Source organism: Corvus hawaiiensis, chromosome 5 (genome assembly GCF_020740725.1).
Source record: "Corvus hawaiiensis isolate bCorHaw1 chromosome 5, bCorHaw1.pri.cur, whole genome shotgun sequence".
Lineage (NCBI taxonomy): Eukaryota > Metazoa > Chordata > Aves > Passeriformes > Corvidae > Corvus > Corvus hawaiiensis.
The window spans coordinates 72,205,323-72,229,840 of record NC_063217.1 but is presented as its reverse complement, the minus strand read 5'-3'; the positions used below and the strand labels follow the sequence as shown (position 1 = coordinate 72,229,840).

Genomic DNA, 24,518 nt, shown 5'->3' with positions numbered 1-24,518 from the left:
TCACTAAATGATTTTTTAAGCATGTTCTGGAAAAATTATTGCAGCCTCCATCTTGTCAAATATTCTGTTGCTGGAGCAGCTATGGCTTCTCAGGGAAGAAAATCTTGCTATCACTTGGGGTTAGAGCATGATGTATCCACACTGGAAGAGTGTCTCCTGCACTTTCGTCAGTCAGTCATCGATTTGTACAGGCTGCTTAAGCTTTTTCCTAATTTTGAGTGTGTGAGTGACCATCATGCTTCACTTGGCGATATCCACAAGTGAAAATGAGGTTAATCCTTGACTACATTCTTGAATCAGCGCTTGAAGAATGAGGTGCTCCTCCTTCATCCTATCCTGTAGTATTTTATAATTGTGTTATTAGGAAAGTTTTTGTTGCTTTCAGAAAGAGTTGTGTATTTCCTAGCTGTAAAAACAGGCATCTTTTCAAACGTCATTGAGCCCTTGCCTTCGGTGATAGTGGCGATAGGTTCATTATGCAGCACCTTGTATCAGCTTTACATTTCTGGCTTTCAAACATCCTCCTCCATCTCGTGCTTTAAGAAGGCCTATAAAAATGCAGGGCTTATCTGCACAGTCCTTTGTAGCCTGGTATCACAGCTTCGCTAAGATGTATCCTCTTTAATCAGGGCAGCGCTGATCTCCTCATCCCGCTGCTCATTACTGTTGTGGTTGGCAGTGCATTATAGTGAGCATTGCACAAGCAGAACACAGAGACCAGCCCCAGAGCTTGTTAATCGTCCTTCATATGGAAATGTCCTCCTTCCTTTAATCATTTAAATCGATCCTTTTAGAGTCTGCTGTCCCGTCCCCCCCAAAAAACTTTGTGTGTGTCTGTTACCAATGAGAAGAAATGAACAAAATGTTTCGGGAAAGTGCACCGCGGATTTGCATAACAAAACTGCAGAGCTGTGTTCCTACCCCATTTCTTCACCATTCTCAGAAGGTTTGCAAAGGATTTAGAGTCCTGCAACACTGACATGCTACTACCGACCTCACTGTGAGAAATTTGCTCTGTGGCACAGACACAAGGAGGTTTTCATGGCACTATCCCTTAGTGGCATTCTCTTTCGGGTGATTAACTCATTTAAATGCACAGAAAGTGCAAATAGTTCGAAGTTATGATTACTGGTTATATTTTACTTTGCTTTTACTCACAACTAATTCTATCTGCTGTCATGCTTCCCTTCTGCCCCGAGCTTTCTTGGGCTTCTCTGTGTCCTCCTAGGCATGTTTGTTTTCTACATTGTATAATATCACCACATTTGTGTTCTGTCCATTTTCCAGATGGCTGTTAAATATATTAAAAGCTTTTATTCTAAGGCCAGTATTAAACCTTATGACTTTCTTTAAACATTCATGGTTTATAGCTTGCTTCCACTGTGTTTTTGCTCTTCTGGGCTAGAGCTATGCATCTTGTTCATGCTGCCAGGGATTTCTGAGTGCATTTTATCCTGCTGACTTTGACTTATTAATACAAGGCTGTACAGCTTTTGGCACTCCTTCTCTTTCTATTTAATGTGGTAAAAGTTACTGGAAATGCTAAATTTGTTGCTCATATTTCAGTAAGGAAACAAGAGCAATAGGCCCACGTGTGAGAACGTTCATTCCTGCAACTGATCCATCCATTCTTGTTCCAAAGGAGCCTGATTTCCCATACACCTGAGGAGAGAGTGTGTGATGTTTGGGAAGGGGCTTAGGAGGTTAGGCTGTACCTCACAAACTGAGGCGAAGACACTGTTTGAAGGAGAGATCCCTCCTGCTGTCCTCATGCAGCTGCCAGCACACCTGAAAGCCCTGGATGAGCAGTTTCCTTGAGGTCTGCCCAGCACATCCTGCTGGGCAGGCCTCAGGGAAACTCCATGGCACTGTGGTGTTCGCAGGTCCAGCCCCAGGTTCTGGACTGGAGATGTGGGGCTCTGTGTGTCAGAGCACCCAGCACACTACACACCTGTGTTTGCTTCAGAAGTATCCCACACAGAAAGCGTAACCTTGCCTCAAAATGTGCATGCTTGCTCTCCCCCCTCCTCCTGCTCTCTAATGGTTTTCCCTAAGATTCCTGAACAACAGAGCAGATGGAAACCTTATTTAAATTTAGAAACCGTGAATACCACATGCTGAGCTCAATGGAGCAATTCAAGTTGCTTTCCCTTAAATGATTTTTTTTTTAATGCTGGATTCCAGTTAGACTTTTTAAAACAGCACAAACATGTGATAAAAAGCATTTGAAGGTACCTGTATTCCTTGCCACATAATGCCTCACTTGGATACAAGTGTGAAAATGTGTCCTAAACAGACCAAACTTCACAGCTAGTCATCCTAAAAGACATTAACACTCCATTATTTATTAGCGCCATTATAAAAGAAACGCCTGCACCGTCCCCAAAGAGAGAAAATCTGTCATGGTTCCCAGGAAAGAGAAGCAAGGATTATCCTTGAAAGCAGTCAAAGGAGAGAATAGTTTTTACCAACTTGTCAGAGGAGTTGCCATGGGCACCAGCCAGGAGCCGAGGTTTAAATGTCAGATTTCCCTTCCAGTACTGTTTTTTTCCTTTCTTTTGCCTTATTTTTGCATTCATTCCATTATTCTCTCTCCTTTTTTCCTGCTTTTATAAGAATTTCTCTAACCATGTCCCTGTTTTCTCAACACCCAGTTTTGCTTCTTTTTATGCCTGTCCTTGGACATCATGCCACTCCCAGGTAAAGAAACCTCTTTGGTTTTCCTGTTTTTTTTTTTTCTTTTAAGTAAGAGAATATGTTCTTGGATACTGGCTTGAAAGTCATTAGCATATCAATATTTGTCCATCAAAAATTTTAAAAGCCAATAAAATTGCATTGAGAGACTGAGGCAGTTAAGGAAGAAACTGCAGTGCAGAACCAGGAGCAGCTCATTTCAGTGTTACTGTGCCTGCATGTTGGGAGACATGTGGTACGTTTCATTATTTGCTAAAATATTACAAAGAGAGGGATGGGGGAAGGAAAAGAGCAGAAGGGAAAAGCTCACATCTGTGGTAATGTCTCTGCAGGGGGAAAAAAGGCAAATCCTACCATTTGTGGAAGGTATTCATGTGCTGTCGGCTGGTTAAACTGCACGTCAATTGAATTAATGTATCCGTTAAATCTAGATAAAAGCCCCGAAGCAGCAGTTTAGAAAACACTTTTTTCTTTTCTTCCCCCCCACCCCCCCCGGCCCCCCCTTTCCTTAGTTCCTCTAAGCTGGCACAGGACATCTGGGTTGGTTTTGTTTTGTATGCTGGGTTTGGTTTTGCCTTGTGTGTCTTCACTGTCAAAATCCCCAAACAAGCGCAGCTGCCTTAAAAAACCCGACTCCATTTGTGTTTTGCTCACTCGTTAATAGCGTTAGCATGTAAATGACCACATCCAGGCTCCGAAGTGAGCAGCTCGGCAGTGGGCGGGCAGTCACACCTCCTTTGGAGCTATTGTTTCAGCCTGTCTGGCTGCGGGCTCCTCCGAAGGGCCAGAGTGCAGGTACAGCCTTTGGCAGAAGCAAGGCAAGCGTTGCAAAAAGCAAACGGAATTTTTGTAAGGACCGACTAATGCTGTCATGGACTGGGTGCCTCTAAATGTTCAAGTTTGGATCCTGGTTTGGGCCTGAGAGTTTGTTTTCTCTCTGTGGCTGTGGAAAATGTGGTAAATTAATATTTGTGGTTTTAAAACCCATTTCTGATCTACTTTCCATTGATCTTGCCTTGCATTTAAGGAGCTGAGCATGTTTCCATGTGAGTTATTGACACATTAATAGGTCAATACTGGCTTGAACACTGGGCTACTAACAACTAATGGGATGCAGATTTTCAGGATGCCTATTCTTAGTGCAAACTGAAGTTCCCCCAGTGATTCTGAATTACATGATTTCATATCTGTTCCTGTGAATCATTTCTATGTTCTTGGTGCATGTTGCAGTGGTGCTGGGTGGTAGAGAGGTGCACGGTCATGGGGTTTGGATGATTGTGGTACAAAAGCAAATCACTGTTCAGAGGCCAGGACAGCCTTGAGTCTTCTCTGTACCTTCAGCCTGAGGTGATTCCTATCACATCCCGTCCCAAGCTCTGTTAACTCCAGACCATCCAGACCTTGAAACAAATGTTTCAGGAAGCTTCCTGTGCCAAGAGGGAGGAAGGTGTGGAAGTTCAGTGCCTACAACAAATCATCAGGAAGATTAGGAGATGGTGTCAGTGATGTTCATTGAAGAGCATGAAAGTTTTCATTTGCTGAAGTCTGTGAGGTGGGAGCACTGAAGTAACCCGTTACTTGATTTGGCGCAGGAATGCTGTGGGTGTAATTGGCTGAAAAAAAGTGCTAAATATAACCTTTCTGTCATGGAACAGTGGGAAGGACTGGGGCCCTTTAGCCTGAGTTTCCATGAAGATCCAGTGTTTCAAACAGCTGGTGAGAAGTCTGGCTTAATGACAGCAGTAGCCTGTCTACCTTCATTTACAATCAGAAACTATTCATGACCCTGAATCATGAAACCTCCACTCTTAAGCCTAGGAGTGGTGTTAAAAACAACTCAGAAAACTCCACTAATTTGTTGGGAAAACTTGATTTTAAGATTTTCTGCAAGCATGCATCACCATAGTAATTTAAAATTTGTATGTAAAGTTAATAGCAACCCTTTCCTTGACATCGCTGAAACGACTCTCAGAGTAGGTTTTCTGGGTATGCCAGAGGTTTGGGACTAAGTTTTTACTTATTTACTAATATTTTCTTTCTGAAAAGAAGGAATTAATTTATCCTGCTTAGTAGGATAACTGAGTGATTGATTCTGGTATTTTATTTGCCATCTAAATCTAAAGTAATCATCATCCCCTAGTGCAATACAAGTAGTCTTGCCTTTTAATTCCTGTCAATTTCAAAAAGTCTGCTTTCGTGACTCAATAATATCTTAATTTCATTTTCATTCAGGTATAACCTTACTCTGAAATAAAATAGATCAAAATATAAACCCAAAGAAAATACAAAGAGATTTTTTGCCCAAGCCTTCCTGTGTCTTTACACGTAAATTAAAATCAAACTCTTTATGTTACTCACTTGTGCCATGCTAGTGAAATCCATGTGAAGTGCATTTTGCTGGGCCATCGGCCTTGTCATGGAGAGATTCCAGCCCTTTGAAGGGAGACACAGAGTAGAAGAGTGATTGTGACCGTAACTTCTAAGATCTTGAACTCAGAAACTGCCTTTTGCCTTGTCAGTAAATGAAGGTTTATTTTTTAGACTCTGCATATATGATAAATACTGATGGTGATTATATGAATTCAGGTATGCAATTCTCATTTTCCTTTAAAAAGTGTTGTTTTTCTCTTTGTCTTCCTGCCCCTCCGCTGTGATTTTGGAAAGGCTTTGCTGTGGAGCAGACGGCAGTGCAGGTGTAGCCATACGTTAGTTTTGTAACCTTGGCCTTCAGCCATGGGGGAGCGTGGAGCAGGGAATCAGATTACCAGATGGAAACCTAAAGTTGACATATGAACACAGATTAATATTTCCAATATGAGGCATATTACCCTGTTGTTAGCACCAGACAAAACCAGGAATTAATATCCTCATCTAACACTTGAACAACTTGGGCGGTGAGATAACATGAAAACGGGGGACTTTTCCTGAAACCTCACTGAAGGTGTATGTCAGTAATAGTCTGGTGCATGGTATTCATCTTAAACCTTTATTGTGTAATGCCACTTACATTAGAGAACATGGGGAAAATAACTGCTAAAATTGGCTTAAATCAGAAGCTGCAGCAACAGTCACCTTTTCAGGGGTGTTAGAAAGGCACTGGTCCCAATGGCTGCCATTTACACTGTACTGGCACTGGAAGCCCCACTTCATATTGAGGCTCTGCCAACTGTGATTCCTGAACAGGCAGTAAGCACAGGGTTTTAGTTAATGGTGAAATGATCCTTGCCTGAGATGCCCGGCCAGGGCAATCTCCAACTCAGCTGGCGCTTAGGACTGGTGCTTGATGTCAGGAGCATCAACTTCCCAGTGTTCTTGTACTGTTGTGTGTTTGACAGCACACAAGGAATTCCTTGTTCATGACTGAAGACAAGCTTCGACAAAGCCAGGTTCTGGGGAAAAGGGAGCAGGCTAAGCCATACCAACATGCTGATCAGAAGAAATAGGAATTGGCCTGCTTCAGGGCTCCATACACCTTGGCATTCCCTTTCCATCACTGGACATAAGCATGTATTTGGGAAGAGTTAAAACAGGATGATTTCATAAAATTGTTTCAGCCCTCACCCGATGCTTGTCTCCAAAACTTGCTAAAATGATATGGTTTCTTTGTGGTTAGTTATATTTAAGGGTTTCTGTGGACTTCTCAAGTTTCCCCTGGAGTCCCATTAAAATTTGAAGATTCACAGTGCCCTTACTGCTCATATGAAAAAGTTTCTGTTTAGATGCAGAACTCTTCCTGCAAAATTAGGCCCTTAACTAACTGTGAAAATATAAAGCTAAATACCAGTCTGTGTGAGAAAGGGAAGGCACCTGAAAATGTAGCCCAAAACTCTCTAATAGGGTCTGTGTGTTAGCATGTAGGATCCTCGGTATTTTAAATGTGCTTCATCACACTGGATTCACAATTTGCCCATCAGAGAATGGTGTCATTATGCTCTAGTTAAAGCCTTTGTGCATGTGCTAGAGAAATTGCCAGAAAATTTAACAGACTTCATTTGGCAACAGCTGCCCTTTGTTACAATGCCACTGTTAGAGAGATAAAATGTACAGAAATGAAAGTGAAGAAAAAAAATCTAAACTAATGAGAGTAGGGGAGCAAGTGGAACCACTGCAAGATTTGTCTTTCTGAAAACTGCCTGATTGCTTTTCAGATCTATCCTTTTTTTCCCTGTTGACAAGCAAAGCTTGGGAATAATAAGTGCTGCATGAATTAAATCCATCACACTTGACTGACTGGATACCGTGTACTGGATCTTCCAACCAATTTGGGTTCTATCAGTGTGCCACTATTGATTTTGGTGCTTTGACAGAAAGTAGCGGAGAGACAAATGAAGGGGGGGCAGGAATCCTACAGACAGACATTTTTTGGGATACTGTAGCTGTAGGGGATAGCTAAGGTAATGCCAGATTTCCTCCACGCAAGGTGCCATGGAGCGTGCGAGCACGGCTTTGTACAGCTCAGTCAATAAATATTAAATATGTCTCTGTTGGTGTTGCACACTGTTCTTTTGTGGCTCTTTAGGAAGGGCTTATTGACAGCAGAGCCGGAGGGTGGTTATTCTTGTCCACCTACACCATGTCTGTTCCAAAGCAGCACCAGCTTTCCCTTGGCAGTACAGCCGTGCTCTGTCACAGGTACCAGGGATGAGAATGTCAGTCTGTCCCATTGAAATTGAAATGGGCAGAGATGTTGCACAGGTCTATCACAAAGTGCTGTTTCTTTCACTGTTTGTATTGCTGAGCAAGGACAAGCTTTGAGAAGTTCCAAAAAGCATTTTATTTTCTTTCCCTCTTCGCTTTTTCCGGGTTTGAAATGTTGCACTTTACTTTGTTTAAGAAATATTCTGTCCATGGCCGGGCCTAGGGGGAGAACTGGGACCAGAATTGCCCAGGAGCTGGCTTGTATGAGGAGTAGCAGGGATGGAGCTACTTGTCCTACTGATGGAGCACTGGGGGACTACCTGTTGTTTTTCTGCTGAAATGTATGATGGAGTAGCGAATGCTGAATATTCCACGGAGTGCACTATGGACTGCTCCTGGGCACGGAGCTGTGGTAAGGCTGGTAAGGGAATGGGAAGTTTCAGCTGAAGTTTTCCTGTTTACCTTGTGCCACACTCACATAGGACACAATACCTTGCTGCCTTTTCATTGATCTCTTCACGTTGCCAGTCCTATGGGGCAGGGCTGTTTCTCCCATGCTTGTCTAGGGCTTGGAATAAAGTTTTCATAAGGGATCTGTAGAAGCTGCTGTAATTCAAATCATCCTTGCTGAAAAGGGAGTTGTGTTGGAATAGCTGTGCCAGGCAGCTGCAGTAATGGAGTTCAGCATCTTCTTCATGCAGGCAGCAGAAAGAATAGGTTTTCCACCATGCTGCCCTCTCCTCTCTGGTTTCTGGTCTTCCTTTTGATTTTTTCTTTTTGATTACTTCATTATGATCAAGGCAAAATACAGAGTTAAAGGACTTCTCTGTGAGTAAGTGAAATCCAGTCGTGTTCATCCCTCTTAACATCTGTAGCACATTTCACCTGAGTGAGTACGATCATTTTGGATAAACTGTTTTTCAGTGGTAAATGCATGTTGCTGAAGGGAATGGATGCAGCAGTCACTGTTCCCCAAAACATGTGGCATTTTTTACAGATGGCTTCCTTAGGGAGCCTTAAGAGTTCTTTAAGAACTCCTTAAGAGTTCATGTCTCCTAAGGGAAGGAGAAGACTTGATGTGCCTTCTTTCTGCTGTCCAAAGCACTACAAAGTCTAGATAACAGACAACAGTAACAAATGGTTATATTTAATAATGTACTGTAATCAACAAGTACAGATCTGATTACTAAACCTTTCAGTATCCAAGGCAGAAGTTCTTATTACCATCAGAGTCTGCTCTAAACCCTCATTTCTGTAGTATCCCTTTACAGTAATTCCTCACAATTCCCAAGCGATGTATTTTAGGAGAAGAGCATCACAGAGCTCCCCAGCAGGTACAGCCTCATTTAGCTGTGGTGGCTGTTCAGGAGCACACAGTGCTACTGGGGGGAGTTAAAGTCCCTGTGTTTTCTGTGATACAGAAAATGTGCCATTGCCACATAAAAGGCCATTTCAGGGCTGTTGCAGCTCCTTTACAGCATGCCTGTGGCACAACGACAGGTTTGGCCTCCTTGGAGACAGTTAGTTTCCCTCTTAATAGCTGCTGACACCACAAGGCAGAAGTGGCTCTGCCAAGTACCCTTAAGGAACAGCCTGAATTCCCAAATCCCTTCTAGGCTAGCAGCAGCATTCTTCTAGCTTCAGTAGCGTGTGGTAGCTGTTGGAGGTGGTGAGCTAATGAGACCCTGTCTGACAGGAATCCTTCCTCCTCTACAAGACCCGTCCCATACAGTCTGGTGCAGAGGTAGGTTCCCAGTCTGTCTGGAAGGCTTTCAGAAAGGTGGGATCTCTTTTTCAGCCCAGCACTGCAAGGCAGCTTAGACAGCTTGTAATTGAAAGATTAAGAATTAAAAAAGGCAAAAAAAGCTGTGGTAAAATATGGAAAAAATTAAAAATAGTTTTCCAAGTGGTTTCTACTTTAAGGTTGTCAGTATATTTACTTTTAGAATTTTGGGGTGTGCTTCACTGAAAAAAATTGTGGCGTATTGTTTTGCTTTTTTTTAATTTTACACATTCTCAGAATTGAGAGAAGTTCATTATGTAAGAGTTGCCATTTGTTTGAGGAGTTATGGATCCCTGTGTTACCTCAGAAAACTTGATGCACACTAACTAGACATTTTTAATTTGAATCTCCTTTAATGTTTAATATTGTCTTTAAAAAATGGGGATTTCTTCAGCTGTCTTAAACTGGAGGTGTTTACCTTCACTGAATTAAGAAAATGCCTGCACCTTCAAGAGCAAAGTGACAAAAAGAAGCTCTCAGCATCTTTGGTTCCAGTAAAGAAACCATGCAAATAAAAACAAAGACATTTCCATTTACAGAGCAACTGTTCCTGAGACATGATTAAAGCTGTTCAGATTTCCAGTAATGTATATATAATATATTCCTGTATCTGCAACATATTGGTAGGAAACCTTAAACAGCAGATGCTCCGTGGGACTCTTAAACTGAAGTCCAATCTATATAGAAGACAGAACTTATAATGAGACATAATGTAGCTGTGAGACAAGACTCACAGGCAATTTCCTGCAAGAAAGAGTGAGATTTAATCACTCTGGGCTACTTCTGCAGCTACTGCTAAGGCACGTTAGTTACTCTGTCAGAGGGGGAGATGCTTGTCAAGATTGTAAGCAAACGGAATTGCTGCCAGCCATTTACTCACAGACAACAGATGATTCTCATAGACCATTTGTTTTATTTCTGTGCATTTTGTCGTGTGCTTTGCTGTCTCTGTAAAATCTGTGGCCTTTGATGTTAGGACAACAGGACATTAGCAATTATGGCTGTTACAGTGCTCCACGCATAAGCAAAACCCCGTCCCTCTCTGCCACATTAGTCATCAGAGTTCAGTTCAGTTATTACCTCTATCACTTCTAAAAGTTTTAATTCTAGTGTCTTTATTAACCTCAAGGAAATAACCTTAGAATTTTTGATTGATAGAAGTAATTGTTCAGGTACTTGGAGAAGCCAGTCTTGTGTTACATTTAATGGCCTGTAGGTGAGTGACTGCTGCTTCCTAACTGCCAGGCTTTGAGAACAGGGGGATGAAATCCAGGTTATCTCAAGTTTGTGTTTTCTGCAGCTCACATAAAATATTAGCTCCAATTAGCATTCGCGTTGCCAGCCTCAGCTAACACTCTGTGCAGCAGCGTGAAGGAAGAGCCATACCTGGCAGATAATGAACCAGGTAATTACTCAGGGAGCTCCTGGGCACTCATTCCCAGTCCAAAGGCAGGGCACAGACTGTCTAACCAGCAGCTCTTGCACCATCCTGCCAAACTCCATGCTGTGCATGCCTGCCACTCCTCAACAACATTTATCCAGTGTTCCTCGTCCTGGTGGGATTATTTGCAGCCAGCAGTCCCATCTTGATTTCCAGGTCGATTGCGCAGATTGTAACCCAGGGCAAATTTGGCAGAGGGACTACTGGAGGTAAGGCAAGGAGAAACAGATGGGGGAAAATGTCATTGACCCAATTGCCTTGTCTGAACTAGATGGAAAATTATATCCTTGTCCCATCACTCTCCACATATCAAACAAATTTAGGATTCCTAGATGAGTTCTGTGGCATCACTTCCACAGCCCAGGGATGAGTGTTCCTGAGGTGAATGCTACAGTCATTTGAAGCCAGCCTCGCTGTCACCACCTTTTCTTTTCCCTCTGAGCATCTCCAGCCAAGCGTTTTGCCCAGCTGAGACTCTTGCTGTGGGCCAACCATACCAGTCAGAGGTCCAGCAATGGATTCCACGCTCTGCCTGCATCATCCAATGTTGATGTACTCCTTTCTCATAGGGCATAATTCAGGACAACGCCCTAACTGGAATCTTTTTCCAGGATAAACATCACACATACCACTATACTCCTAAAAAGTGGGTAACGAATCTAAGATGGTTTTTTTAAACACCTAGTTACTGTCAGTAGCAGGACCATAGGACCATATTCCAGGTGATTAGCATCCTGCAGACCACTTCGTCTTAGCTAGGGGCCATGACAGAAAGGAGATTGAAAAAGCAAAAAATTATAGGTTTCCATGGCAGTGAATCAGGAACAGCGTCATCAGTTTCAGCGCAGAACATGTGGGAAGAGGAAAATACGGTCCGAAGGAACATGGCTAGAGAAAGGAGAGAAGGTGGGTGGGCTGGAGACCCCATTTGCCAGAAAACATGAGATAGCACATTTTCCTTTTAAAACAATAATTTTTGTGAGAAACTCACTTCAGCGCTCAGAGATTTGTTCTCAGAAATGTAAATGTGCTTAGGAGTGTAGGGGCAGAACTCAAATGCAAAAACCCAAGTTCTCCAAATCAGAGGGAAATCAGTGGTGCTTTCTTGGCCAAGACACCTCTCTCTTGATTTCCAAAAGATTTAATGGGCTACTGAATTGTCAGGGTATCCATAAATCAGGGTAGGGTTTTGTGATTGATTCTTTCTTTCTTTCATTTTTAGCAAATAAAAGCAAATACCATTACAATAATTCACACTCAGAAGAACATTTTCCCCATTGCATCTAATGCAATTTCATTAAGTTAGCACAGTCCAAATTAAAATGTGAACAAAATCTGTGTTTAATATATCAAAAGCAAATTAAGTCTGGATTTGAAAAGGTGTTAGAGCTTTTCCGTTCATAAAATAAAATTAGTTCTAATTTGTCTCTGAAGTTTAAACTGAAATGAATTTATTGTTGAAATATAAACCAATAGCTTAATCCATGCTTAATACATTTAACACTGAGGAAACTTCCTAAGGAATACTTTTATTATTCTTACTGAGGCACAAATCAGCAGCACTACTGAAATTACTAGAGCTACAATGGATAACCCCCTTTGAAGTTTATGCCCATGGCAGAGGCCAGGAACAGGAAAATAAAGGCACAAATACACAGTTACATTTTTAGTAAACTTAGATAAATTTTTACAGGTGTTTAAGGTGGGACATGAATATTTTGAAGACATTATGTGAAGTCCAGTATTGGGTGCAAATACGGACTAGCACTGCAGTGATGTTTTACTTGAGGGTTACAAATTCTGTCTTCTGTGTCTGCATCCTTTTGCTTCTGTTCTTCATAGTGTGTAATGAATGACTTTACTAAGCCTAATGTGCACACAACTGGCAAACAGGATATATAAGCATTTGTCTAAATGGCTGAAAACCAATTTTGGGTTTGGAAATGTGACTATTTGTTCAAGGAGGTAATTCAGTTTTAATGGAAAACCAGCATACAGGTCGTCAAACTAAGTGACAGAATCCAAACAGTAACCATCAGATACCTAAACAAGCAGCCTGGTTTAGAAAATACTGAAATGTGATCATCAGGTGACTGTTGGGCATCTAATTCTGGATTTAATCCTGAATTTTAGGCATCTGATTTTTTGAAAGGTTTGCTCTCTTAGCCTCAGTTTTTCTTTCAGTAAAGCTGGAGTAGTGATACTTCCTCTGCTTACAGAGGTGGTAACAGGATTGCTTCTCTTCATACTGCTTTGCCTATGGAAAGTCCTGTTAAAGCATTATCTGAACATTCCAGAGAACTCTGGTGTTATCCTATTACCCACTCACAGCGGCAAGTAGTGGATAATTGGGTTCCGGCTTACCTTCATGGGATAAGAGATTCCTCATTTAATTCTATCAATAGAAAGATTAAGAGTCCTTGTTATTCCAGGAGAAGAAAATTGCACAGGACAGGAGAAGTGAATGATAGTGAGTATAAAGCCTTGGTTGTAAACCAGTAGATCTGTTGCAATAAAGAAGTTTCAGACAATGAAATATCCTCTCTAACTTTTATGGTCATACTTGTAATTCAGTACATGGAGACACACTACTCTGGATCACGTGAAGCAGAATAAAACAGCCCATTAATTTCATCAGAAGTTTGCAAGCTGACTTCATATATTCACACCTGTCACGGGGAAGACAGATGGTGAGACTCTCCTGTGAGAGCAGAGCCAGTGGAAAGGCACTTGGAGCTCACCTGCACTTCCATGACCTCTCTGGGCTGATAAGCACTGCTTATTGTACCGGTGCAGGATTTGGTTGGGTTTGTATAGCACTGCTGTGTTTTCTGGCTGTACACAAGACTCCTTCTACTTTAAACTTTTATTCCAATAGAACCTGCTTTTGCTTTACAACTAGCAAAAGCCTTTTGAAAAAATCTGGCCGAAGAAGAAGGAAAGAAATTAAATTTTGTTTTGAGGATGTGCCAAGTTCACAGTCATGTCCAAGGAGGTGAGGTGCCCTTAACTTCTTTGGTTGTCATGGCCCGTGACACAACTAAAGGGCTTTTCTCACTGGGAACTTTGTGGTGTTGCTGGCAGCAGCTCCTACACCTAACTAATAATGTTTCCTGGAGAGCCAGAGATGGTTTTTTCTCTATGTGCCTATCAGGCAGAATTCTGTTACAGGAGATCACTTAGTTCTGCAACTCTCATTGCTTTCTTTGTCAGCGTTTATCGAGGAAGCACGTGGAAAAGCACTTAGCCGGCTTCCACACAAGGCTGGTGCTTTTCAACTGCACCATCTTGGTAGAAAACTACAGCTGACAGAGTGTAGGAATGTTTTTTCCACAGCTGCGCAACATTTCTAAGCTATTCTCTATATTTATGTGCAGTGGCCTTACAAAAATACTCCCCCTTAACCCCCTTATGGCTACAAGGCTTAATTACTGTAATTCTGATTTCGTTTGGCTTCCACAGGGGTCTCTGTTCTCTGGAGTAGCATTTATCAGCACATTTATTCCTCGGAATAAACTGATGTTTACGGGATACCGTAGGGTGCTGTCTAGCTACAGAGTGTCTGGTAGGCTGTAACTTGCCCTGTTAATTTTTAAAACCTGTAACAGAGAGGCAATATTACATTGCAAGGCCACCTTTCTGCAGCACCTCCCTAAAAGCTCTTTTTGTTTAGATACTTTCCATATTTCTCAGGTTTCCACTGTCCTTTCTGTAGCAACCAGCTCTGTGTTGCTGCAGGGTTGTTGAAATAGTTCTGTCTGTTTTGAAATCACTGGAGAGAAAAATTTCAGGGCATCTCCCCATAGTCCCAGCTGGACCTCTCTAAAGACCTGCTTTTTATCTTCCTTCTTTCTGGGTCTTTACTTTGCAGCCACTCTACTGCACTGTTTACCCATTTAAAAATAATCCTTGTCAGTCTCTGAAGTGCAACCAAAATATGCTTTTTTCGTGGCTTCGTAGCAAACCCTTAAATAACTGTGACATTGTATTGGTGATGAGAAAAGAAAGCATTTACATAGGGAGCAGCTTGCCAAACTTTAGCAATTTCTTCTACAATCAAGAGAAAAATAAAGCCTCTCGATTCTCCTAGATTAGATTTCAATGATTATTCTGTGCTACTGTTCAATATGAACGTTTTCAGGAAGATTGTAGGAAAAGCATTGCTTGTAATCATCTCCTAATGGAAAAAACATAGATATGGGTCAGGCACTGTCAAGAATGGGAATATATCAGTAGGATGCAAAGGTCAGCTAGGTAGAAAATACGAAGTTATGATGTGGCCTGTTTAATGTCCATGGTTAGGGAAAAGTAGTCAAATTCAGGCTTTGCATTGCCATGGATTCTGATTCTTGCTAGGTAAAAAAGAGCATATTTTATCCACCAGGTGCAAGTGTGGACCCGTTCCTGTTTTCCAGACTTCACAGTATTGAGTTATAGTGCTATTTTTCAGTTGTAAACTTTTCACATTTATGAACCAGACAAGCTTAAACGACTCTGTTAAGGAAATAAGTGATATTTTTCCAATTAAACAAAATGACTTCTTTAAGTCATTGTTTTAAGAGATCTTGTCTGTGGGCAAGGATGGGTACAGAGAGATGCTTCATCATAAATACTGAAAAAAGCTGCATTTTGGAGAGGGGGGAAAAGAACGTTAATAAAATTTGTAGGTGGTACTGAGGTGACAGGTACTATAAACACTGCAGGAATAGAGACATAAAGAACAAAATAGTGCCTAGTGAGAAACGTATATGCACTGGAAATGCAAAATGAGAATCAACCTGAAAAAAAAAACGCAGAGAGATCTCCCCTGGGAAAATTATTCCTGAGCACACAGGCTCAGTGAGCAAGAGAAAATTGGAAATGGTAGTGATTAGAGGCCCTGAGGTGAGGCTAGTCAGAGAATTAGACAGCAGCAACAGTATGATACAGAGGTAGAAAGAGGGAATTTTAGGATACATTGTGTTCCAAATACAGGCATTCCCTGGCCAGAGAACTGGTGCAGGGTTGAGGTGTTGCAGCTGACTGATGGCAGCAGCGGGTTTGGCTTCCTCTGGTGCCTGCAAATCCTTACTTTGGCTTTCTGTAGCCCTGAGTTTCACTCCTGCTGGGTGAGGAAAATAGAGATTAATTTCTCATGATGTGAAACCCTACAGCAACTTTCCTAATTATTATTTTCAATCAAGTCATTGTGATTTTCCTATGAGAAGGGGAATAATTAAGAAAAGCAGAGGCCTGAACTACTCCATTTTAAATGCATCTAGTTTGTTGCAGTGGGGATCCTGCAACACGCATATACCAAACCAGGAGTCCCGTGGAAAGGAAATATATATGGACAGACAGATTCTTGATAGCTGTTTCAGCGATGTTTATTTCTCCAGCCGCATGGCCGGAGCTCTGCCGAGGAACTGTTCCAGTCACCGGACCAAGGGTCCTTCTGCCCGCGCAGGGAACACAAACCAACCAATGGGAACGAGGCTGAGCAGGGGCAGGGAAGCCCCGTGTCTGTGCCCTCAGGGCCCCTCTCCCAGGGCTACACGGCAGGGGAGGGACCCCAACACCTCACCCGTTTTATTTTAATAAAAGGAGAATGAAAACAACTGGATAAACATAACAAGAACAGTTTCAAAACAAAACAAGCCACCCTCCTGAGTCTTTAAATGTCCAAACAGATTCTCTGGAACATCTTAGGGCTGACAGAAGGGAGACAGAATTCTCTGAGCATGCTTTGTGGGGAAACTGAGGCAGGAGAGGGTTTAACTTCTTCCCTCCCCCTTTTCATCCCCCACTCGGCATTGGAAAGGGATTTTTGGGGAAACAATTGGCAAAAGCATGGTTTTGTGAGGGAAACCATGGGTGAAAAAACGGATTGGGAATACACTGGGGGTAATAGGACATAGGGTAAAAGGGAAAGGTGGGATTAGGAAAGGGAGACTGTAGGGGGGACTTACAATGGAGATACTGTCTAACATGACTATGGTTTTTTGCATATATACTGCCTTTTACAGGAACACCATCAGGCCCAGTGACCTGCGATGCTTGTAACCCTTTTCTCCCTAGTACAATATTAAATTCCACCACCTCTCCATCTCCCAAGCTTGGGATCCATTTTTCAGGGTTATTCTTTTTAATAGCAGTTCTATGCACAAATATGTCTTGCTGGTTGTCACACCTTGTTATAAAACCATAATTTTGCTTAACATTATACCATTTTACTATCCCTAAGGTCTTAGTTACTATGATTTTTTCCTTTTTCCGAGTGGCTGCTGTTTTCTGTCTCGCTGCGTCTTTGCTCTCTCTTTCGGTCGCTCCCGTGTTGGAATTGTCGGAGCTGCTCGTGCCTGCGCGCTCTTCCCGGGGTCGCGTTCGGGGCTGCGCGGGCCGGGCCGGGCCACGCCGCTCAGTTCTCCGTGCGTCGCCTCCTCTGGTCGCAGCTTCGCTGCCGCTGCCGGGCGCTGCACCCACGTCTCGGCCGGGCCCCCGAGCGACGACTCCCCCGCGCCCTGCTCCAGCGCGCGTCTCGGCTGGGCGCGGCTCCGTTCCATCGCCGCCGCCGCCCGCGCGCCGCCCCTCTCGGTCGGGCGTTCCCGGGGCTCGCTCCACCACGCGCTGCACAGGACCGGGCGGGCACTGCCGGGTCCCGCCGCGCCTCGCTCCGCCGCCGACACTGCGGCTCGCGTGGCTCCGCCCGCACGCGGGAACTGCCTCGCTGCTGCTCGCAGAGTGCTCGGTGCACGTGGCCTGGGCCGCACGGTCCCTGCGCCAGGCTTCCCTTCGCCAGGACACAGCTGACATTGCTCAACAGTCTCGGTAACTAAATAATATTCACGAAAATATTCTTCCATCGGCATATATTTTGACTCCAGTATTAACTGTGTCCAAACGGTTTTCCAAAAGCCCTTGGGAAGAATTAAATCCCAAGAAACATAGAAAAAGTTCTTAAACAACCATGCCAGGAAGTGTTTCAGTTCTTTTTGAGCTTGAATCAAGCTAAAATTTACAAATCGTTGTTCAAGAATCATTTTAAGTTTAAGATAAATGTCCATATGCGGCTCTGAGAGCCAAGAGTCTTCCCACGGTTCCTCCATAGTTTAGATTTGGAATAGCAAAGCAAAACCAAGAAGAGGAATCCAAAGTTTCCAGGGTTTACTCACACAAATCAGTCGCTTAGGGATCGGGGGTCGTTCTGCTCTCAAATCTCCACCATTTGTTGCAGTGGGGATCCTGCAACATGCATATATCAAACCAGGAGTCCCGTGGAAAGGAAATATATATGGACAGACAGATTCTTGATAGCTGTTTCAGAGATGTTTATTTCTCCAGCCGCATGGCCGGGGCTCTGCTCAGGAACTGTTCCAGTCACGGGACCAAGGGTCCTTCTGCCCGCGCAGGGAACACAAACCAACCAATGGGAACGAGGCTGAGCAGGGGCAGGGAACCCCGTGTCTGTGCCCTCAGGGCCCCTCTCCCAGGGCTACACGGCAGGGGAGGGACCCCAACACTAGTTAGTACTTCAGTCTGGGAGGAAAGCAATCATTTCTCTTTGTCTTCTGATGGAAAACTTCCTCCTTTCTCCCCATTTCACGTTTTGTGTTAAAAAACTTCTCCTGTTATAAACTAGAAATCATCTCAATAGTAAAGAATTGCAATCACCAGTATTCTCATGTAAGACACAGGCAGACATGCACTGATCCAGTAGAAAGGGCTGAATGTGCAAATGCCAGATCCATCCTTTCATACCAATAAACTCCCTGGTGGAAAAAAAAATCAGGTCACAAATTGAGTTAAAGAACCACTCAAATGTCATCCCAGCTCTTTATTTGCAACCCTTCCTGTGGCTGGGAGATACATCCTGAGCCAAAGGCTGTCCAAATGCTTTAGTTCAGGGGGCACTTGTGCATGTCCTTAATGCTGGACTCTGGGATGTTACATCAAAGGCTCATTCGTGGAATGGTCACCGGTGGCTTCTGTGGAGCACCCTCACATCCAGGCAAAAGCAGACACCAACAACCTGCCCAAACAAAAACTGCCACCCCCAAACATCAAAAATGTATTTCTTTTCCTCAAGAAAAGGTTGCTTAGACATCAGCAGTCTCTTTCAGCTGAAGAGCAATTTAAATTTCATCTGTGACGTGGGGTTTCTTAAGTTTACAAAGTGCAGAATAAATGAATATGTAAACATTTAAATTTTTTTCTGTACCTGGGGACGCCACAGCCCAAATTATGCCAGGGAGCCTGTTGCGCTAAGCTTGGCAGAGATGTTAGTCCTCAGGAAGTTCAGGGTCAGTGCTCAGACTTTGGAGAGTTGAGTGTCCTTATCTCTAACTTGTGCTCAGTTCTTATCCTGCAGTGAAAAAAGACCTGTCTGCATCTCCAGTTTATGCTTTGTTTGTTTGTTTGTTTTACAATGGGGAAAAAAAATGAAACCAAACCAGATTTTGGTCCCAAGAACTTTGATCTAAATCTCTGCCAAAATAAATGGAATCACACTGGAAGAATATTTTCCATTCCCTTGTGCTGTTGTGGATTTATGCTTCCCAGCCACTTGTGTCACTCAGCCCACCACACTCCTTGTGATGCCTGTCACTCACAGAAGAGAACAGCAGCTCCCTGTATATCCTGACTGAGCAAGATGACCGTCAGTGGATTTTTAATGAGATAATACAGTTCATGGAAGAGCTGAGCCACAGCTGATAAGTGAATGTAAAATACAGCCCTTGCTCTTTTAATCCCTCCTGCTTACTTTACATGAGAACAGAGTCTTTGTAAGTGCCATACTGGAAGCTCATTATACAAGAGGAATAAAATTCAGCTCCTTGTTTTTATGTTACTTTTGTTGGAGACATATCCCATATAGGGATCGCAACTATAAAGACGCCTTAACGTAAAAGAAAGAAACAACAGGATCAGTGACAAGCCTAATTGGCTTTTTCAGATATTTAAAACATGAGGCCAGCACATTCATGGATGTGATGTACATGAGATGAGTTGCTGGTAGAGAATTAAGTGAAGGATCTTATAATGGCATACTGAGTATGTGTGGATTTCCAGGGTTTGGTTTGGGCTAAGACATTGAGTGAGGGTAAATAGTCCCCAGTAGTTGTTAATTCCAGTAGAACAAGGAGTGTGCTGCATCTGCAGTAGCAGTGGTGAGTTTTGCTCAAGTCTAAGGAATCTGGCAAAAGTCTCCTTAGGTGAAGAGGAAAAACTATTTGTTACCTGGGATTCTGGGAACCTTTCAGAAAAATGTCCCCTTGTTCTGCAGAGCACAGGACATGCATTTGTTTCTGTGGGATGTGGGAGGTGAAGAGCCCTGTCCTGATCCCCTCGGGGGCAGTAACACATGGTCAGAGCCTGCTCCTGTGGTGGTGTCAGTCAGCAGGGATGGTTCTGAGCCCCATGTCTGTCCCATGTCCTGCAGGGTGTTCATCAGCACCCCCAGTCTCTCCCTGGAGACACAGGAGAGGCGGATGACAGTGGAACGTTGTCCATAATGGAATAATTCATCTGGTACCTGCTTGATCTCCCCTCCCAGCAGCTTCCACTGTATCTCCAGGTCTCCACAGAATCATACTTGCACCACAACATTTGTCTTTTCTTGCTGTTTTTTTTTCTCCTGAGCACATTTCTGGAGCTTTGTTGTACCCTGATGGCTTTGTGTGTGCTGGTTTGCAGCTTACCTTGAGGAAGCTTTGTTTACAGTTGCAGAGTAGCCTCTGAATTTAAGCCTCACCACAGCCCTGACAAACATTAATTTTACTTTCCAGTGTTTACTTTTAATTTTTCTTGCTTTTCTGAGTCAGATTCCCTTAGTTTAACAGTACCTGAGCGGTGGGGGGTTTGACATTTGCTCACTGACATGCAAAAATTCCAATGAACTTGGGTGGATTTTAGAATACAGCTTCCATAGGGAAAACCCAGAGATTCAGCAAAGGGGGTTCAAATTGTAAGCAAAGCCAGTTATTTTTAAATATCCCATTATTTATTCTCAAATGCAATTGTTCTCACTGCAGTTTGGGTGCAGGAGCATAACATCTGAGAAAATACAGCTATTTGCTATTTGAAAGCATTTATTTTGAAGCAGACACATCTTTTCATTCTTTTATTCATCAGGATAGTTTAATTAGATTCAGGTGTACTTTTAAAGACGGTTACTTGCTACATAATTGGTTAACTCACCACATTTGTGAGTTTATTTGATTAATGGGGAAAAAACCTGGTTACTTAACCCAAGCTGTGTCCTGGGTGTTTCCTGAGCAGTCCCCCAAGTGCTGAGTTGAAGCCAGCAATACTGGGAAAGGTCAAAAACCCATTTCCAGGGCCCTGGTCTGACAACTGTTAGAAATTCTGCTGTGATCTGCTTTTATTGCACATTAGTTTTAAAGGGATATTATTGGTTTGTGAATACCCTTTTCCCAGATGCTGCTACAATGTCGTTTTTATTGGATAGCGGTTTTAATGTGATTTTACTGCTTTATAAATACACTTTTCACCATTCTTGCCTTGCTACCGTGGCTGTACCAATATGTTTGCACATTACTGTTACTGCTGTCTTAAAATCAAGGTTAAAGCAATCACAGTAGGGCTGTGCAGAATGAATGATAATTGAAAACACACCTTGCAGGATGCTCTTGATATTCCATAAACAAACAAAGCAGAATCTTTATTCATTATTTATCACTTGTTCTTTGTGACATTTCTTTACAGGATGTATCTTTTTCCTTTCACAGAGCTGAGCCAAAACATATGTCAGGCCAGATGCATACATTTACCTCTCTTCTTTTCTCCCACGCTGAATCACAGTCACTTTGATTTTCCCCAAACTGGGCTTTCCTTATGAATTCACTCTATTTGCAGAGAGTACCATACAGAAGGTTTTAAATATTGGCACAGGACTTTGGTACCTAAATGTTCTACCAATGCCCTGGTATTCCAAGATGTATTAAAAAATTTAAATCAGTAAAACTTGCTGACCCAAAATTTTAGGATTCTGGGTAGAAATAATCTAGATCTCCTGACTAAAACTATGTATCCCCCATGGTTGTGGTTTAGCATTCTGTTTACAACTGACAGGCTGGAGAGCACCTCTTTTCACAGGATACAGGTGCACTGTCCTGTTCTTTCAGTTTTATGAATATTTATGAAGTAGTTCCAACTCTTCTACATCTCTGTTAACAGCTGTAGGTATTTGCCTCTGGTCATCATGGATTTGAGTCTTTATGTCTTTAGCCATATGAACCTTCCGTACTCTAACCTGTAATTTCTGCTGGTGTCTATCCCATTTTTGCCACCCCTAGATTTAGAAGTAGGCTTTGTTTGTATTGTTGCCTTTATTTCTGTGAAATAAAGCTGCGTGGAATTCTCTTCCTTCTTCACAGGATGGCTTTGATTTTAAACAAGTTTTAACCATATTTTTCTGCATTAATTTTCTTCCCACTCCATCTCTCTCATATTTTCTTCTGGTTTGGAAAGTGAACCCCTCTGAACTACCTACGGATATGTGTTTTGGTTGGAATGCTTTTCTGTTCTCTCAGGCTGGGCCTGGCAGGGTCCAGATGCCTGTTAGAGCTTGTGTCTAGTCCAGTGACTTATCTGACCTTCTGCATCGTCTTCAAGGCACAGCTGACTTATTCGAAGTGGGCTGTGGTACCTGCTAGGTTTGAAAGATGCTTGCTGAAGTCAGTGGAAAAATGCCAGCTTCCTTGAATGAACTCTGCATTGAAAACTATTTTTTGGAACACCAAACTGTTTTATTTCTACCTTCCTTAAAAAAAATCTTTCGAAAAAAGATCCTTCAGAACAGAATTGTTTTCATACTCTTTTTTCTCTTGCTTTGATTGCTTTTGATTGGGATTTAGCTTTGCAATTCTGTGAGGAGTGATGTCTCACTGTCCTTTGCTCTTTCTTACACACTGGTATAAATCAATGAGGTTCTGCTATGTACATATCTTCTGATCTGTGAAGAAAGTAATTTAATTCCAAATTAACTGCTCTCAAAAGTACTTTTTTTTTCTTCTTCATTTCAACACATTGCAAAGCTACGAGTAACTATGGACCAATTTTAATGAGAACAGTGGAAGGAGATAAATGTCAGTATATGTCAGAGCATCTTTATTTCTGAGTGGTTTAGCGAGCAAAGAGGGCGTTACTGGGAGCCCTTCCTTTCATATTCATAAATTCTGTCCAGCTTCTCACTGCTCTTCGGAAGCCCACTGATCTTCATCTTAACTTTCTTAAGCCAGAGTCGTCTAGCTTCTCTAATCCTTCTATTTCACCCCCCTCAGTTATTTTGTCCTTAATTTTGCCTGCACTGCTTGGAAGCATTAGAATGACTTCAGACAGGTTTCTTTGCCTGCCCTTGGTGTGTCTGTATTTATCTGTTCCCTGAGATTTGCATTCTTCAGCAGACACAGTTGGTTTTGTTTGGTGTTTGTCAAGCAGTTAACAAAGTGAAGGGGCTCAATGTCAAGGGCTTACAGGCAGTAATTTTGGCAATAAATACTAGGATAAAATGTTCAAACGTTTCTACACCAACAGGTTTTGTTAACTCCAACCTTGTTTTGAGTTTAAACACAAGCATTTAATCAACTTGTTACTTACAGAAGGTTTGCTGTCATACTCAGTAGGGGTAAGACAAAACAAGGCATCCACACAGAACTTCATTTTCAGTGGTCACATGTTCTGTTCTGTTTCCTGCTAAGTGCCTGTGCCGCCTTCTTGCAACCTGTAGGAGGTATTCCTAGCTTAGAGGCAACCCTGACCATTTGCATAAATCACCAGCCTTCCACACTTATCGTCATAATTAAGTTTGCAGATAATATTCCTCTTTTTCCCTCTGTACACATTCAGAGTAATTTAGACACCATCTCCACTTGCATTTACAGGAAACCCACCCCAACATTCTGTCAAGCTGGAAAGGTAGAATTCTGTGCACTAAAGGAAATCTCACTGTGCACATATTTACCATATGAACATAAGAAGTTATTTAAATTCTACGCATGGCATGAAAGTACATGAACATACAAAGATGGTATTTCCTAAAGCTTTCTATACTGACCTTAACTCTGACTGAGTTAACTCTAACTTAAATCTGAGTTGTGTATCTCAGATTCAGAGTTAAACGTGTCCTCTGGTTCATATCTTAAGTCAAGTACACATCCCTCTTTCTATATTAAAAATAAAAACAATAGAAAGAGCTATTTCTTCACTTAATTATCTCAAACTGGCTTAGAGAAAGCAGGAGTTATTTCACAGCTGCATCCCCATGTGTACTATTTCCACAGATATTCCCCAAAAACAATGACATGAAATAAATTATTTTTAAGGGAATATATGAATACAAACAAAAACTCTCTTAAGTATTCATCAAAAAAAACCCCATGGAACTTTGTAGTAATTTCCTTTTTTATAGTGGACTGCTCTTCCGGCTGCTCTTCTTGAGTGTGAGTCAAGTATCAACCAGAAGAAAAGACTCGTCAGCTTCAAGTTATATATTATTTACATATTTATGTTTATGTGTTTTAGGAGATCAAAGAGTAAAAAACCTCTTCATTTTTTAGTCTTGCCTTAAATTCTTCCAAGTTAGGAGAAAATAGGATTTTGGGCTGGTTTTGGTTTTTTGGGTGTGGGTTATTTTTACTGATTGTGATTTAGTCTGATTGCTTCTGCATAGAGTGGATTGAAACTAAGGCAGAGCTTCATTAGCATCACAACATGTACTTGTGCTTAAGTTTCATAATTCTTCCAGGTCTGATAATAGAAAAGACATGCTTTTTGGTAAGAGGGAGAGAAAACTAATTAAGTTTTCTTTGAAAATGATGACAAGTATCTCTGAAAAGAGATTTCTTATGCCAGCTTTTGAATTATTTCTAATTCTGGTATAGTCTAAAAGTTTCAGACCAAGACTGAACGAAGCAGAGCAGAACATTCTTGTAAGAACATCTCCCATGCCTCAGAGATTTGTTT

The 24,518-nt window shown here is 42.2% G+C and overlaps 1 protein-coding gene across 1 annotated transcript in view; it reads left to right on the top strand.

Moving 5' to 3' along the window:
- LOC125326473 (bifunctional heparan sulfate N-deacetylase/N-sulfotransferase 3) overlaps positions 1 to 24,518 on the top strand; it is a 111,380-nt gene that overhangs the window by 20,568 nt on the left and 66,294 nt on the right. The window lies entirely within an intron of this gene.